The 17,529-nt window shown below is 37.8% G+C and overlaps 1 long non-coding RNA gene across 2 annotated transcripts in view; it reads left to right on the top strand.

Annotated features, from left to right (window-relative positions):
* The window catches only part of LOC143654808 (uncharacterized), a 102,894-nt gene that overhangs the window by 45,283 nt on the left and 40,082 nt on the right, over positions 1-17,529 (top strand). For both annotated transcript variants that reach the window (XR_013161978.1, XR_013161977.1), the window contains exon 3: positions 6,018-6,083. This is a non-coding gene — a long non-coding RNA (uncharacterized LOC143654808). The remainder of the gene's footprint in view (positions 1-6,017; positions 6,084-17,529) is intronic.

Raw genomic sequence — 17,529 nt, forward strand, 5'->3', positions numbered from 1 at the left:
CATTCTAGAGTTGATGGTTCCATTCTTCTATTTCTTATCTCATTGATTCCTACTATGTTTTTCTGATTGCCATTAATATTGTCAATTGTTTACTAAGAACCAAAAAGTATCATAAAGAATTACCTCTTTTTCTTTACAGAGGTGATCTTTTGTAAGAAAAACTGAGTTTGGAAGTATTGCAAATACATCAGTATATTAAGGATTATGGTCTATAAGGCATTTGAAACATTGTTGTTGAATTTTTTGCCAATATGTGAATTTGCAGTGTTTCAGAAAAGGCCACACATCGTCTTAGAAGCCTGCTTCCAGTAGTTACACAGATGGCGATAAACACCGTCCAAGCCATCTGTCTCTTAATTCTGTTTAATGCTAAAATAGAAATATTTAGTGCTGTTCAAACTTAATTGATTAAGATAATTTTTCGATTACTTAAAATGTGTAATTTTAAAACAATAAGCCATTTATGTTTGTGGTAAAGAGCATTCATCATAGGAGAGTACTTTCTCCAAACAGTCTTTCAAGCAGGAACAAATAAATTCAAAAGTTGGCTTTTGATAATTGAGGAATAACAGACAACTTAATCCCTACATGATTCATATAGGGGATCTCTTATATATCCCTTTTTTCTTTATTAGAGAAGTTTTTGGGTTTACAGACCAATCATGCATAAAATTGATATTCCCAAATACTACACAATTATTAAAACCTTGTATTAGTGTGGAATATGTTACAATTGACGATAGCATATTTTTATAATTGTATTTTTTTTCCTTTTTTTGGGGGGTGGGGGTGGGTGGTGCATGGTCCGGGAATCGAACCCGGGTCTCCCGCATGAAAGGTGAGCATTCTACCACTGAACCACCCGTGCACCCTATAATTGTACTTTTAACTGCAGTCTATGGTTTAACTTTGGGTTCACTGTTTGTATAGTGTAGTTCCATGTGTTCTTTAAAATTTATATTATTTTACCATATATACAATCTGGAGTTTCCCTTTTGATCATGTTCAGATATGTTCTAGCTTGCTAGCTGCTGGAATGCAACACACCAGAGATGGACTGGCTTTTAATAAAAGGGAATTTATTTCATTAATTCTTCAGAGGAAAGGCAGCTAACTTTCCACTGAGGTTCCTTCTTATGTGGGAAGGCACAGGATGGTCTCTGCTGGCCTTCTCTCCAGGCCTCTGGGTTCCAACAACTTCCCCCGGGGTGATTCCTGTCTGCATCTGCAAAGGCCTGGGCTGAACTGCGAGTGCTGAGATGAGGTATGCTGAGCTGTTTGCACTGTGCTGTGTTGAGCTCTCTCATTTAAGCACCAGCCAGTTAAATCAAACATCATTCATTGTAGCAGGCACGCCTCCTAGCCCACTGCAGATGTAATGAGCAACAGATGAGGTTCACATGCCATTAGCTCATGTCCATAGCAATAGAACTAGGCACCTTCACCTAGCCAAGTTAACATCTGAACCTTACTACCACATGTCCACCCTTGTCAACTTGGCAACTACATGTATCACCTTAAACGATATTAAAGTGCAAAAATTCTCTTCTTGCTGTGGACCTATGAATCTCAAAACAAGTTATCTTGTGCCAATATGCAAAGGAGGGACAGTCACAGGATCCATAGTGAGAAATTGAAAGGAAAACCTGCAGGGCAAACACCCTTGGGTTTCAAAATCTGAAAGTCATTTACCCTTCAGCTTTAGAAAGTGGCAGTCCACCCTTTCCAAGGGACTATGCAGTGGCCCTCCTCTTTCTGAATCAACCTCAGGGGACATTGAGGGGACCACCTTTTTCTCAGCTCTACCCTCTCCAGGCATCAGGGCCACACCTGGGCTCTCTGCCATTTCCGGGGCACATGCTCAACCCCTCCATGTGGTGGCAGCCACGCTCTCCCCAGTCCCCAAGGAGTATACTGTACCTTTTCCAAGGTCTGAGGTGGCATAACTCTTCCATTGCAACGAGGTGGGAGACTCACCCTCTCCCTGTGTAAGGGTGGGTCCACTGTCCTGGCCGAGGCTTCTTGGCTTCAGACCTGAGCTTCCATGGTTCTCACTCTGCAAACTCCAATTTGTCCCTTTTGTGTCCCCTTTTGCCCAGATTGGAAGTGGTTCCCTTTACACCAACAGTCTCTTCAAGCACTCCAGGACTTCTCCATCATTCTTTTCACAGTTCCTCCAAAATCTTCCCCTTATCCATCCAAAAAACCATTCCAACATATGTGGGATTTGCAAATTGCAGCAGCACCCCACTTCTCAGATACCAAATCTGTTCCAGTTTGCTGACTGCCTGAATGCAACACACCAGAGATGGATTGGCTTTCAATAAAAGGGGATTTACTTAGTTAACATATAGTTCTTCAGAGGAAAGGCAGCTAACTCTCAACTGAGGTTCTTTCTTATATGGGAAGGCACAGGGCGATCTCTGCTGGCCTTCTCTCCAAGTCTCTGGGTTCCAACAACTTTCCCTGGGGTGATTTTTTTCTGCATCTCCAAAGGCCTGGGCTGAGCCGCGAGTGCTGAATGAGGTATGCTGAGCTGCTTGGGCTGTGCAATGTTGAGGTCTCTCATTTAAGCACCAGCCAGTTAAATCAAACGTCATTCATTGCAGCAGGCACACCTCCTAGCCAATGCAGATGTAATCAGCAACAGACGAGGTTCACATGCCATTGGCTCATATCCATAGCAATAAGCACCTACACCTAGCCAAGTTGACACCTGAACCTAACTACCACAAGATGTATATTTCAATGCTGTTACTTACATTCATAATGTTGGCCTACCATCACCACCATCCATTACCAAAAGGTTTCCATCATTTCAAATAGGAACCCTGTACATTTCAAGCCTTAACTTCCCATTCCTTATCCTCACCGCATCCCCTGGTAACCTATATTCTTTATTCTGACTCTACATGTTTGCTGATTCTAAATATTTCAGATCAGTGAGATCATATAATATTTGTCATTTTGTGTCTGGCTTTCAACATGTCTTTAAGGTTCATCCACATTGTTGTATTTTTCAGATCTTCACTCCTTTTTACAGTTGAATAATATTCCATTGTATGTATATGACACATTTTATTCATCCATTCATTGCTTGATAGATGCTTGGATTGTTTCCATCTTTTGGCAATGGTGAATAATGTCACTGTCGACATCAGTGTGCAAATATCCATTTGAGTTCCTGCTTTCAATTCTTTTGAGCATATACCTAGCAGTGGGATTGCTGGGTCATTTGGTAGTCCTATACTTAACTTTTGTGGAAACACCAAACTCTTCCAAAGTGGCTGCACCTTTTTACATTGCTACCACCGATGAATAAGTGTTCCTATTTCTCTGCATCCTTTCCAACATTTGCTACTTTCAGTTTTTAATTAGCAGCTATTCTAATGAGTGTGAAATTATACCTCGTTGTGCTTTTGATTTGCGTTTCCCTGATTGCTAGTGGTGTTGAACATCTTTTCCTGTGCTTTCTGGCCATCTTCTTTGGAGAGATGTCTATTCAAGTCTTTTGCCCATTTTTTAATTGTACAATCCTTTTTTTACTTTGCATGTTTTTTGTTTGTGTTTTTGTCAGCAGGTGACCTAGATATTTTCGGGAAGAACTATTTATACTTTCAAAGAATGAGGTTGTCATTTTGGAGAGAATAAATAATTTTATTTAAATGTAGACTATTATGGTGGCAATGTTTAAATGTATTTTCATGTCCATCTTTGTTTGTGATTTGATAAGCTACTCCAAAAGTGCTTAATGTCTTGCATTTTCTTACCTGTCAGTCTAGTGTTTCTTGAGCACTGGCAAACTATCCAGTGGTGGGAGGCAAGATATAGTGATCTCACAAGTGATAGTGAATAAACCTGCAACCCAGACTCACTGGAGGTGAACATGAAGCCTCCCTATGTGCACTGCTCCCCATGAACAAGCGGCCTTCCTTTCCCAGTTGCAGGGATTAAGACCCATTTCTTTCACCTGTTCAGTCCTTTCTATGTAAAAGGATCAGAGAAAGTTCCCAGTTCTTTTGCTATGCTTGCATACTGACAGGCCCATTCAATGTACCAGGGAATGTAGGTCATGATCCCGGGCACAAGAAAGACAAATTCCATCAACCACTTTGGCCCTTGGTTTTTACTCAGCACCAGAGAGCATGAAGTTTTATGTCTTCACTCTTCCCAGACCCAAAGATCTTATGACGTCAGTGGCAACCTTCAACGCCCACTAGATCACCTATCCTGGTGGTCATATTACCCCTGAAACAGAGTTGGAATGAAGAAGAAATTATGGATAGTGTTCACTTCTCCAAGTAGATCTCTAAAATGTTAAGGCAACAAGTACATTTAATTTTTCAAAGGCATGAATATATGGATGTGCATTTCCAAATATCTTTGTTTTATTGCATATAGTGCATATCACTGCTAAGACTTCTTCCACATATTAGCTAATAGCCACAAATCAACTAAAATTATAGTGAGGTTGGTGTTTCCCTGTATATCATGCTTGATCCTCTTTCCCTTTAAACTGCCCCAAATCTAGGCAAGAGCAAGGGAGGAAGGAGGGCAGCAGGAAAGAGAGGCTGAAAGAGAGGGGCAAAGGAACAGAGAGAGAGAAGGAAGGAATCTGCAACAAGATAGCAGGACTGGTGGCCTATTGCCCCCTTAACCCCTCCGCAGTGTGTCCCATTTTGCCCCTCACCTCACTGCTGAAACACAAGCACAGGCAGCCCCATGGATGTGTTTCCATCCTCAGCAGTGTTCTCCCTCACCAAGATTTATTTGAATTTTCTTGAATTTTTTTTCTTCATGGATTTTGAGTATTGTGTTATTCCTTGCACAACAATTCAGAGTACTTGAAAGGATTCTAAGTGGATCCACTCTTATTTTCCTCGTAGTCAACCTTCACGGCAACTCGGAGTGCTGCTAGTTATTTCCAATGTCAGAGAAAAAACTGGCTTCTTTACAGTGAACTTGAGAGTCAGACCCTTAGTATTTATCTATCTTCTATCTGGTTTGATTGTTGTGCATTTCTCAAATATTAGTAAAGTTGTCTTAAGTTTGTTAAGCATTGATCACATCTGTCCTAAATTTTCAGGGCTAATGCGGACCCTTCCCTTTATAATGATATGCTTTTGTAAGAGACATAACTTTTAAGTATGAGTTTTCACAAGTTCCTCACTTCTCTCTGTCATGACATTTAAGCAAGGAGAACTCTAATTTCACTGACAAGCTTTTAGTTTCTCCTTGATTTTTCTGAATCCAGTTAATGGAAAGGACAGAAAATAAACTAAAGATACTGACAAAGTTAATGCATGTAACAGAAGGAGTTAAGGTGGTTTAACAGATACCTGAGAGACAGTGTGGGTCCTTAAGGATAGAGCTAAAAGACATAGGAGCTAAGTAAAGGTGAGAGTTTTGTTAGGAATGAGAGGGTGAGAGTTACCGAGTGAAATGATTCAAAAGAACTAAAGGCTGCAGTACAGTTGGAGAGGGGGGGATAAGAGGATTGAATAAATTCCTCCTCTAAGCTATAAATTAGCCTTTATTGGACTTCAGAGAGATGAAAGTGCATACATTACTTTTAGATTGTGCATAGTGCTTTTCTAAATTCTATATTGCAGTAATATTGAAACATAAGGAGTCAGAGAATTGTCAGGCATATTTACATCTATCTAATTATTAAAATTCTGAAAAGTGGATAATGATATTGTATTGAAATTGCTGTCTTAGCTAGAATGCAATTGTTTGTATATTTCTAAAGTAACATACAAATGATACATTAACCAAAATCATTAGAAAAAGTATTTTGAGTTCTAAATCATCTCAATAGTCTTCTGAATATTCCATTTATTTTCTGTATTGACATAGTCTATTTTTGCTCCAATAAATACAGCACATGGTCTTATTTACCTTTAAATACAAAGAAATGTAATGGTATAGTATAAAATTCCCAGGAAAGATGGAGAGTTGTGTGCTCTGTATTCCTTTTTTTTTTCTGAGTGAATTTTTCTTTGCTTTTTCTGTAGTTTCAACCGGAATTGACTATTGATCTAGGCAGTTCCTATCGTAGACTTGTTTGGAGCTTCATGAAGGTAAGTTTGTCCCAACGGGCTGTAACATGATGTACAAAAAATATGACTCATAACAAATATGTTCCCCAAAACATTCACACTGCCATGCTGAGTCAGAATGCTAATATCCTGTGAGCTACAGTCAGAATTTCTAACTGTGTGGTTTCAGTGTGCTTTTTTTTGTCAAGCCAAGAGCTATCATTTAGAATCTGCAAATAATATTGTTCACAAAGAACAAATGGAAATGTACAAAAAAGCCACTGCCACTTTCCAGATTGATACCTGAAGAGAAATTTTACATATTTTAGATACATATAAAGGAAAAATATGGAAAAAATAACCCAATACATCATACACAGTATAAAGATGTTCAAGCAAGGCATGTCAGAGTCATCAAAATTCTCATGATTTGTAGTTTCTGATTGTTTCTTTCACAGATTGGGCTTTTGAGGTAGTATCTGAAAGCTTGCTGCAAAACACTACATCACCTAGTTTTTTACCTATGACGTCTCCTTGGAGTTTTATGGTTTTGCATTTTACATTTAAAACAATGATCCATTTTGAGTTCATTTTTATGAAAAACATATGATCTGTGTCTAGAGTCTTATTTTTGCATGTGGACGTTCAGGGGTTCCAGCATCATTTGTTGAAAAGACTATCCTTTCCCCAGTGCATTTCCTTTGCTCCTTTGTCAATGATCAGTTGTATGTATTTGTGTGGCTCTATTTCTGGGCTCTTTATTTTGTTCCACTGATTTATATATTTATTTTTTCACCAATCCCACAGGGTGGTGATTGCTGCAGTTTTATAGTGAGAGTAAAAATCAGGTCCTGTGAGTCTTCCAACTTTGTTCTTCTTCAGTATCAGGAGGGCTGCTTAGATCTTTTACTCTTATGAAAACTTTAGGATGAGTGTGTGAGCACCTGCAAGGTAGTTTGCAGGGATGTCAAGAGTGTAATGAATTTTTAGATTAAGTTGAAAAGATTTAACATCTTAAAAATGAGCACAAATTATATTATTTAATTGTTTGCCTCATTATTTTGTAATTTTCCATGTATAGATCCTATACATGTTTTGCCAAATTTATACATACATTTTTCATTTTTGCTGCTATCATAAATGGTATTTTTAAAAGTTCATGTTTCCGTTGTTCATTACTCATCTATAGGAAAGCCTAGTATCCAAGAACATAGATCCAAGAGGTTTTTGTGGATTCTTTGGGATTTTCTACATCAGCAGTCATGTGATCAGCACTAGTTAAAACTTCCACTGTGATGTTGAACAGGAGTGGTGAGAGAGGACATCTTTGCCTCATTCCCAATCTTAGGAGAAAAGTGCACAATTTCTCACCATTATATATGATAGCTGTAGATTTTCTGTAGAAGTCCTTTTTCAAGTTGAGGAAGTTCCCTTTATTCCTAGTTTGCTGAAGTTATCATGAATAAAGTACATTGGCTTTAGTAAAATGCCTTATCTACATCAATTAATATGACTGTGTAATATTTTCTTCAGCCTGTTGATGTGATAGATTATGTTAATGTATTTTCTAATATCGAAACAGACTTGCATACCTGGAATAAATCCCATTTAATCATGAGTACAATACTTTTTAAACATTGTTGAATTCAAGTTGCTAATATTTTGTTTAGGATTTTTGCATCCATTTTCATGAAGGATATTGGTGTACAGTTTTTTTTTCTTGTAAGGATTTTATCTGGTTTTGGTGTTAGGGTTATGCTGGCCTCACAGAATGTTAAGAATTTTTCCCTCTACTTCTATTCCCTGGAAAATATTGTGGAAAATTGGTATAATTGCTTCTTTAAAATTGAGGTAGAATTTCCCAGTGAAATCATTTGTGTTTGGTGCTTTCATTTGAAAGGTTATTAATTATTGTTTCAATTTATTTCATAGGCTATAGACTATTAAAATGATCTTTTTCTCCTTATGAGAGTTTTAGTAATTTGTGTTTTTCAATAAATTGGCCCATTTCATTTAATTTAACATATTACTGGGCATAGAATAATTCATCTTATTTCTTTTTTTTCCAATGTAGTTAAACAAACATTACCAAAGATCAGTCTACTGGATTACAGTTCAACAATATCTGGTATTTCCTTCTGGTCATTCTAAAACTCTAGACTCTAAAAAGAAATATCTATATAATGAGTCAGCAGTCACAATCATTTGTTCAATCCTAATTTCACAGTTACATCTCCTTCCTTGCATTTGATCTTTCTTTCAATCTTCAGGGCATATCTGGGCAATGACCACTTTAATTTCTTCATGCTGGAAAGGGGTATTGACCTTCTGGGGTTGAGGAATGAGCCTGGTTGTTATTATTGGAGAGACTGGTATCTGGATTTCAGGACTTCTCTGGCTTAGGATCAATCTGGAGGCTTTAAGTTTCTGAAACAATAAATTTACTAAGAAAAACTTTTATAGAAACTTAGCTAGAACCCAGGGAATTTCCTAGGCTTTTCAGGAGTACAGTAGTTGGTTAGGACAAGGCATACTGTGGTAGTTTGAAAGCTCTGGCTAAAGCTTGCATAAGAGTATCCTCCTGAATGACCTCTCAACTCTGTTTGAAATCTTTTATCCACTGAAACTTTGTTTTGTTTAATTTCTTTTCCCCTTTTTGGTCATTATCAATCCCATGATGTCATGGCCAGTCTCACTCCTGAGAGTCATGTCCCACATTTCCAGGGAGACTTACATCCCTGAAAGTCATGCCCCATATGGGGGGAGGTTAGCGAGTTTATTTGCAGAGTTGGCTTAAAGAGAGAGACCACATCGGAGCAACAAAAGAGGCTCTCTGGGGGTGACTCTCAGGCATAATTACAGTCAGACCTAGTTTTCCCATTGCAGAAATAAGTTTCATTAAGGGTAAGCCTCAAGATTGAGGGCGTGGCTTACTATATTGGGAGTCCCCAATGCCTGAGACACTATCAGGAATTCCCTAGACGAGGAAGTTTAATAGTTCCTCCAGTCCCTATTTTTGCAAATATATTTTTATTTTCTGCCTAAAATACTCTGGAATGTTTCTGGGTACTACATTCACCTGTACAGACTAATACAGGTTTCTCATTCCCTATTCTAGGTTCCATGTAAGTAGGTTATTTAAATAAACTGAACAAATAGGTTAAATTATATACTGTGTTGCAAAAATTTTAAATTTTGGACCGAACATCTCTTCCTTTGATCTCCCACAGAAGTTAGAATTTTAAAATATAGACAATATCATTATTTACCCTGTGTTCTGATTTACCTTAATCTTAGTGAGATCCATTTCATTCATATCACTAATTGGAGTTTTATCTCTTTTTCATCTTCTTTAATAGTTGCTGTATGGAGTAATGCTGACTTTCAGAGGTGGAGAACTCTAATTATGAATCTCAGGTGTCCCACAGATACCCAAAGTTCCAGGGATCTACAAAGTTATATACAAAGAGCACAGCATATCAGAATTTAGAAATACCATTTAAAACTCAGGAACAGATGAGACTACTATAAAAGCTTATAATCTAGAAACATTTACATGCTGTACTCCTTAATCATCAATTGCCCAATCTCTGCTCACTTTCTATCCCCTGATAAACCATGCACTTGAATTCAATTCTCAGAGTTTGCTCATTATAGTTAGTTTAGTTTTAGTTTGCTAAGCTGCCAGATTTCAATATACCAGGAATAGAATGATTTCTAAAAGGGGAATCTATTAGGCTGCAAGTTTACAGTTCAAAAGCTATAAAATGTCCTAACTAAGATGTCCAGGGAAATATACCTTGGTTCAAGAAAGACTGATGGGTCTGGAATACCCCCTCCGCTGGGAAGGCTCATGGCGACATCTGCTAGCTTTTTCTTCAAGCCTCTCATTTCATAAGGCTTCCCTGGGAGTGGTTTCTTCCTTTATCTCCCAAGTTCTCTGGCTGTGTGGGCTCTGATAACTCTGAAGCATCTTCCAAAATGATTCCCTCTTAAAGGACTCAGGTAAGCAACCCCACTTTGAATGGGTGGAGAAATACCTCCATAGAAACTACTTAGTCAAAAGTTACCACCCACAATTGGGTGGGTCACATCTCCATGGAAACAATAAAAAAAGATCCCACCCATAAATATTGAATGAGGATTAAACAGCATGGTTTTCTGGAGTATACAACAGTCTCAAACTGACACTCCATACATTATCTGTCCATTTTTATTCTGGCTTATTTCAGTCAACATAATGTTCTCAAAGTTCATAATCCCTGTTGCATGCCACATGATTTCATTCCTTCCTAAAGCTGCTCATTTCTCCTCATATGTATACACCATGTTTTGCCCTTCCATTCATCAGTCAACACACCGCTATGCCACCTCCTTTCATTGCAAGTCATAAATAATGCCACCACAAGCACTAACATACAGATGGCTGTTTGTGTCCTGCTTTCAGTTCTTCCAAGTCTTTGTCTAATAACGGGGTTGTAGGATCATGTGGCAACTGTAAACTTAGCGTCCTGTGGAACCACTACTCTGCCCTCCAGAGTGGCTTCACCATTCTACTTCTCTGATATCATTTTATCTCTCCAATTTGACATTGTTAGGATACTTCTCCAATCCATATCTTCCCCCAGCATCGTACACAATTCAGAATTGACCTTTTTTTTTTACTTTGAATCTCATCAAGACAGCACCACAATGCCACAAGACTCCAGGAAAAAGCGTGAACTTGATGCTGGACTCCTGACCTCCAAAATATGGGGAAACATGAGTCCAAATTCTGGAGGACAGGCTACAAGCTAACAATTCCAAGGTTTAATAGGAATTCTCCAGGAGAGGCTAGCTGGCTGAAGTAGAGTTGGAAATTCTCTCTTCTCCATAGTATTTCATTATTTTCATTTTAACATCCATGAAATCAGTAATGACTCTTCTTTCTAATTAGATATCAGTAACGTCCATATTTCTTTTTCATTTGTACTTCTAATTTCATTTAAATGACTTAACTTGTTCTATACAATTTTCCATATATTAAAGTGTACTCAATTTCTAATGATTTTTGTTAAAAAAAAAATGAAACAACTTTATAGATGTGTATCTGTGTATACATGCATAGCTTGTTATATCAATTCATGTATAGATTCATATTATACTTTTTAAAAGTTAGATTTATAATTCACACGTCTAAGCTAAAAAGCCTCAAAACAGTTTGTAGTATAGGTTTGTTACAATGATGAGTCTAAGAACTAGGACAATTGAAGCTTTGGGGGCATGTGCTGGTTTGAAAGACTATGCACACTAGAAAAGCCTGTTTTAATCCTGATCCATCATGTGGACGCAGCCATTTCTTTTAATCCCTAATCAGCACTGTATGTCAAAGGCTTGACTGGATTATCCCTACACAGATGTGAACCACCCAATTGTGGATGGTAACTTTTGATTAGATGGTTTCCATGGAGCTGCAGCTCCACCCATTAAAGGTAGGGTTGCTTACTGGAGCCCTTTAAGAAGGAACCATCTTGGAAAAACCTTCAGTGCACCAGAGCCACGACAAAACCACTGGAGAGCCATGAGAACCACGATAGCCCACGCAGCCAGAGACCTTAGGAGATGAAGAAAAATGCCCCGGGGGAGCTTCGTGAAACAAGAATCCTGGAGAGAAAGTTAGCTGATGTTGTCATGTTCACTTGCGCCCCTCCCGTTGAGAGAGAATACTTGAACGTCATCAGTCTTTTGTGAGTGAAGGTAACCTCTTGTTGGTGCCTTTAATTTGGACATTTTTATAGACCTGCTTTAATTGGGATATTTTCATCAGCTTAGAACTGTAAACTTGCAACTTATTAAATTCCCCTTTTGGAAAGCTGTTCCATTGCTGGTATATCTCATTCTGGTAGCTAGCAAAATAGAACAGGGAGCATTGAACAATAATTGAATATGATTAAATATAGTTGAATATAACTTGTAATACTGAACAGGTGGTATTTGAATATTAATAAAATATTTTAAAACTTCGAAATAGTATGCCATGAGAATTCCTGTGCCCTACCTCTTTCTCGGATAATATTACTGTCTTTACTATCTTCCCAGAAATATCTTATACATATATAAGCATGTGAATGCATGTGTTTGTGTGGGGTATGTTTCTAGTTATACATTTTTTATTATTATATGGGAAATGGAGGCAAGAAAGATTGAGAAAAATAGACAGAAGGCCATGCACATTGATTATGTTGAGATAGATGTTTCGTGATGTTTTATGATGGAGCCAGAAAGACTTGTAGTCACGAGGATTGCTTTAAATAGGATCATTAGCATATACCCTCTACCATTCTTCCATAAACTTTTTTGTCCAGTGGAACAAGTAAAGAGAGTTCAGAAGAAACTCTTAGAAAGCTTGACTAACATAGGCCTTCTGAAGTTGAGGTTCAGAGAAACTAAAACCTGAGTTTAAAAGCAGAGCCCTAGTTGCAGTTTTCCTGGAAATCCAGGGTATAAGGGTCTGCAGTTGGAATAAGTTTTGTATCCAATCATGGTGGGGCAAGAAGACAGTGGTCTTGAAAATGGACCTTGTGCAGTGAGCATGACTTGATTCATTTTGACAAAGGACTATTTGTAAAAAAACTTCTAGATAGGAAGACAGATCAAAAGAATACTCTATGGGGAGAATTTTATGCTCCTCCCAGAGGAGTTATTTCCTTCACCAGGAGAATAAAGGAGAAAGATTACGGTATTGGAGGCTGTGGAAGCCTGAAGTTCTGTAAGATAAAGAAACTGAACTGAGACCTTAGTACATAGGGAAAAGCAAAAACAGTTTACATCCCCATTAGCTATATATTTCTTAGCCCTATTCTTTGCAGCCCCTGCCTCCAACTCTGAGTCACACAAGAAACAGCTGCTAAAGTGATGGGAAGAGTCACTAACTATGCCTGTTTGTGCCCTGCAGGCATGACCTTTACATTTTTGCATCAAAAATAAGCTGTATTGGTTTCATTTTATTATACATTCCTTAGTACTAGAAAATAAAACACAACTTGGAGATCTGTGAGAAATTTTCATCCAGATAAGGGTGAGTAAATAATTAACAGAAGTTTTTTGAGAGTACTAAAATAGCAAGACTATTTCATCATTTTATCATTACCATCCAGCTTTCACAAGGATCTTGCTCCAGATAAATGGAGGGTTTTTACTATTAAAAAAGTAAGCACAATATTGAGGAGTAAATATATGCTTATTTTTTCCCTTAAGTATACACTTTGGGTATTTTTCATATGAACTCATGTATATCTAGCTCATTGTTTCTCCTGGGTGTTTAGTGTCCAATTTTATTCATGTAACATAAATTATTTGAACAGACACCAACTGATACATTGATGTATCACTGAATGCACTGTATTCAGTCTATTGCTCTCACATCAATATTTTAGATAATGTCTGTAAAAAATGGTAAATTCCTATAAATTATATTGTTTTATTAAAGGATGACTACTTTACATTTTTATAGATATTGTTAAATTGCCCTCAAAAGAGGATGCAATAATGAACAATGAATACAGGCTCAACTAGTTTTATTGTGCTTTACTTTATTGTTATTCATAGAGACTGTATATTTTAAAAATTAAAGGTTTGTGGCAACCCTGCATTGAGAAGTCCATTGGTACCATTTTCCAACAGCATGTGCTCACTTCACATCACTGTGGCACATTTTTGTAACTCCTATAATATTTCAAACTTTCTCATTAATATTATATCTGTTACAGTGATCTGTGATCTAAGATCTTTAATGTTACTATTGTCATTGTTTTGAGGTGCCACGAACTGTGTCCATATAAGACAGTGAACTGAATGGATAAATGAATATGCTTCAACATATAGCTGTTCACCATCTCTCTCTCCCTCTCCTCAGACCTCCCTATTTCTTGATACAAAAATCAGGTCAATTATTAATCCTACATTGACCTCTAAGCGTAGAAGTGAAATGAAGAGTTGCACATCTCTCCCTTTAAATCAAAAGCTAGAAATGGTTAAGCTTAGTGAGAATGGCAAGTTCTCACTAAGGCCTAGCGAGAACCTTAGTGTCAAATGCTAGGCCTCTTCTACCAAACATTTAGCCAAGTGGTGAATACAAAGTAAAAGTTCTTGAAGGAAATTATAGTTTTATTCCAGTGAACACACAAATGATAAGAAAGCAAAACAGACTTACTGCAGATATGGAGAAAGTTTTAGTGGTGTGGATAGAAAATCATACCAGCCACGGCATTCCCTTCAGCCGAAGCCTAATCCCAAGGAAGGCCCTTAACTCTCTTCAGTTCTATGAAGACAGAGAGGTGAGGAAATTGCAGAGGGAAAATGTGGAGCTAATAGAAGTTGGTTTATGAGGTTTAAAGAAAGATAGCATCTCCATAACATAAAAGTGCAAGGTGAAGCAGCAAGTGCCGATGTAGGAGCTACAAGAAATCATCCAGAAGAGCTAGTTAAGATAATTGATGAAGGTGGCTACAGTGTACAAAATATTTTCAATGTAGATGAAACAGCCTTCTATGGAAGAAGATGCCATATAGGACTTGCATAGCTAGAGATAAGAAGTCAATGCCTGCTTTCAAAGCTTCAAAGGACAGCCTGTCTCTCACATTAGTAGCTATCGAAGCTAGTGCCTTTAAGTTAAAGCTAATGCTCATTTACAACTGCAAAAATCCTAGGACCCTTAAAAATTATGCTAAGTCTACTCTGTCTGTGATCTGTAAATGGAAAAATAAAGCATAGAAGACAGCATCTCTGTTAAGAACATGGCTTACTGAATATTTTATGCCATTGTTGAGACCTACTGCTCATAAAAAAAAAAAGATCACTTTCAAAATATTTCTACTCATTGACGATGTAACTGGTTATCCAAGAGCTCTGATGTAAATGTGGAATGGGACAAATATGGTTTTTATGCCTGCTAACACAACATACATTCTGCAGCCCATGGATCAAGGAGTAATTTTGATGTTCAAGCCCTATTACCTAACAAATACATTTTGTAAGAATATAGCTGCCATAGATAATGATTTCTCTAACAGATTTAAACAAAGTAAATTGAAAACCTTCTGGAAAGGATTCGCTATTCTAGATGCCATTAAGAACATTTGTGATTCATTGTAGTAGTCAAAATATCAGCATTAACAGAATTTGGAAGAGGTTGGTTCCAAGCCTCATGGATTACTTTGAGAAGGCCAAGTCTTCAGTAGAGGAAGCAACTGTAGATGTTGTAGAAATAGAAAAAGAACTAGTATTAGAAGTGGAACCAGCATATGTGGCTAAATTGTTGCCACAGCATGATAAACCTTGAACAGAAAGGGAGTTGCTTCTGCTGAATGGGCAAAGAAGTTGATTTCTTGTGATGGGCTCTACTCTTGGTGAAGATGCTGTGAACATTGCTGAAATGAAAACAAAGGATTTAGAATATTACATCAACTTAATTGATAAAGCAGTGGAAGAGTTTGATAGGATTGTCCCCAATTTTAAAAGAAGCTCTACTGTGTATAAAATGCTATCAAAAGATAGTGAGGTGTGGAATTTAGTTTGTCCTCCAGAGCAGCTAGTAAATAGCCAGGAATGGTACAGAGCAATTTCTGGGGGAACATCAGTGACTGAATACATAGTATACACCAGTCTGAACGAGGCGGAATGGCTGAGATCCCATACAGAACTGTAAGTCCCACAAGCCATGGAGGCCAGCACCCTTCCCCCATGGGCACAGCAGGCTGTTTCCTGAAAGAAAAAGAAACAGACTTTACTAGCAGCAAGGGATTAGCTCAATCAAGCTCCAATTGCAGAATTAATTAACAAACTTGGACCACTAAAAACAGGCCCTGAGCCCTGATAAACCCGGAATGAGCACTAGAGGAACTAGGAGGTTTTGCCCCAGCAGAGAGGGGGTAGGGCTGATGGGAACAAAAAACAGAGGCTTTTTGAGTTGGACAACAAAAAAATACTGGAAAAGGGCTGGACCCCAAGAAAGCGGGCACATAGAGCCTGGTAATACATAGAGCCACGTACTAACTTGAGCTCTTCAATGACAAACTTGAGAAGCAGGCAGCCATCTCTGAAAAGGTTTTTTTTCCCCTTTGTTTTGCTTTTTTTTTTCTAACTCCTTAACAGCTCATTAGATAGAACTGGAAGCGCTCTCAGGCTTCAGCACTGCCCAAGCAAGGGTAGAACTAAGGATTTTTGAGAAACAAAGTAACTAGTCAGGTGAAAGGAGTTAATTCCCTAAAGGTGTATCTTCCCTATGAAGAAAGGGAGCTAGTACCAGCTAAAGTGGAATTCTTCCTTCAAGAAATTCAGGCCCCAGAGACCGGAAAACTGAGGCAATTAAAACTACTGTATTGCCTCACCTCTGTCTCAGTCACACCCCTGGCAGGGAGAGTCTGCTGAAATTTAAAGGCACTGCATTACTTTAAGCTAGTGGGAAACTATAGCCATACAAGTGTCACACACTGGGCAGGATAGGAAAACTCAGAGTCTAGAGACTTCATAGGAAAGTCTGACAATCTGCTGGGTCCCACCCTGAAAGAAAACTGATACTGTCTACTCTTTCATCCAGAGATATGGGCCTATCTGATTAGGGGAAATCTGACTGGGGTCTGCAATATCTGAGGAGACCCTCCTCAAAATATAAAAAACAAAGCCTCCATATAGGAAGGGAAAGAAACAGAAAAATAAGGACCAAAAACTTCTGATCAATTAAACAGAACCTGTACTAGAGAACTAGAATAAGTTGAAGTGAATGTCAAAGAACAGATAGAGAACAAAGCTATCTAGCCAGAAAATCCTAGGTAAAAGAGTAAAAACAACCTCCAGAATAAATTAATTAAGAAAATAACATGCCAAGATGGCAGCAAAAAAATAACAAGTCATATTAGGAAAATCAAAGATATGGCAAACCAACACTTCAAATGTGATATAGAAGTAGAAACAGCTAATTCAGAATGTTCAAACAGATATGGAAAATCTCATCAAAAATCAAATCAATGAGTTGAGGGAAGATATAAAGAACACATTTGGCAAACAAGGAAGAACTTAAAAGTTTAGAAAAACAAATCATAGAACTTAAGGGAATGAAAGGCACAAGAGAAGAGATGAAATAAACATTGGAAACCTAAAACAATAGATTTGAAGAGGCAGAAGATATGATTAATGAACTAGAGGACTGAACATCTGAAATCTGGCACCCTAAAGAAAATATAGGGAAAATCATGGAAAAACATGAGCAGGGTCTTGGGGAATTGAATGACAACATAAGCGTATGAATATTGTTGGTGTCCCAGGAGAATAAAAGAAGGGAAAAGGACAAAGACTAGTGGAGTAAATAATCACTGAAAATTTCCCATCTCTTATGAAAGACATAAAATTACAGATCCAAAAAGTGCAGCATAACCCAAATAGAATAGATTCAAACAGACATACTCCAAGACACTTATTAATCAGATTGTCAAATGTCAAATACAAAAAGAGC

Source organism: Tamandua tetradactyla, chromosome 14 (genome assembly GCF_023851605.1).
Source record: "Tamandua tetradactyla isolate mTamTet1 chromosome 14, mTamTet1.pri, whole genome shotgun sequence".
NCBI classification, from domain to species: Eukaryota; Metazoa; Chordata; class Mammalia; order Pilosa; family Myrmecophagidae; genus Tamandua; species Tamandua tetradactyla.